Source organism: Gavialis gangeticus, unplaced genomic scaffold, assembly GCF_001723915.1.
Source record: "Gavialis gangeticus isolate Ggan-Ray unplaced genomic scaffold, GavGan_comp1, whole genome shotgun sequence".
Lineage (NCBI taxonomy): Eukaryota > Metazoa > Chordata > Crocodylia > Gavialidae > Gavialis > Gavialis gangeticus.
Genome location: NW_017729031.1, coordinates 69,380,141 through 69,380,357, shown reverse-complemented (window position 1 = coordinate 69,380,357; position 217 = coordinate 69,380,141).

Here is a 217-nt window from a genome sequence, read left to right as displayed (position 1 = left end):
TTGTTGTGATGTGCTGGTCATTGTCGAGGAAGCCAAAGCCTGCCTTGAGACACCATTCCTGAAGATTCCAGTTGGTCTCCACAATGCAGGTTGCATGCTGTCTTCCACGTCTGCTCAGTGGTAGGATAAAAGAGAAAGCCACCTGTGCGCCTATCTCCTTTAGCACACACTCCAGAGCATGGTAATCCACCATCAGGTGATCAGGGCTTTTCTTGGA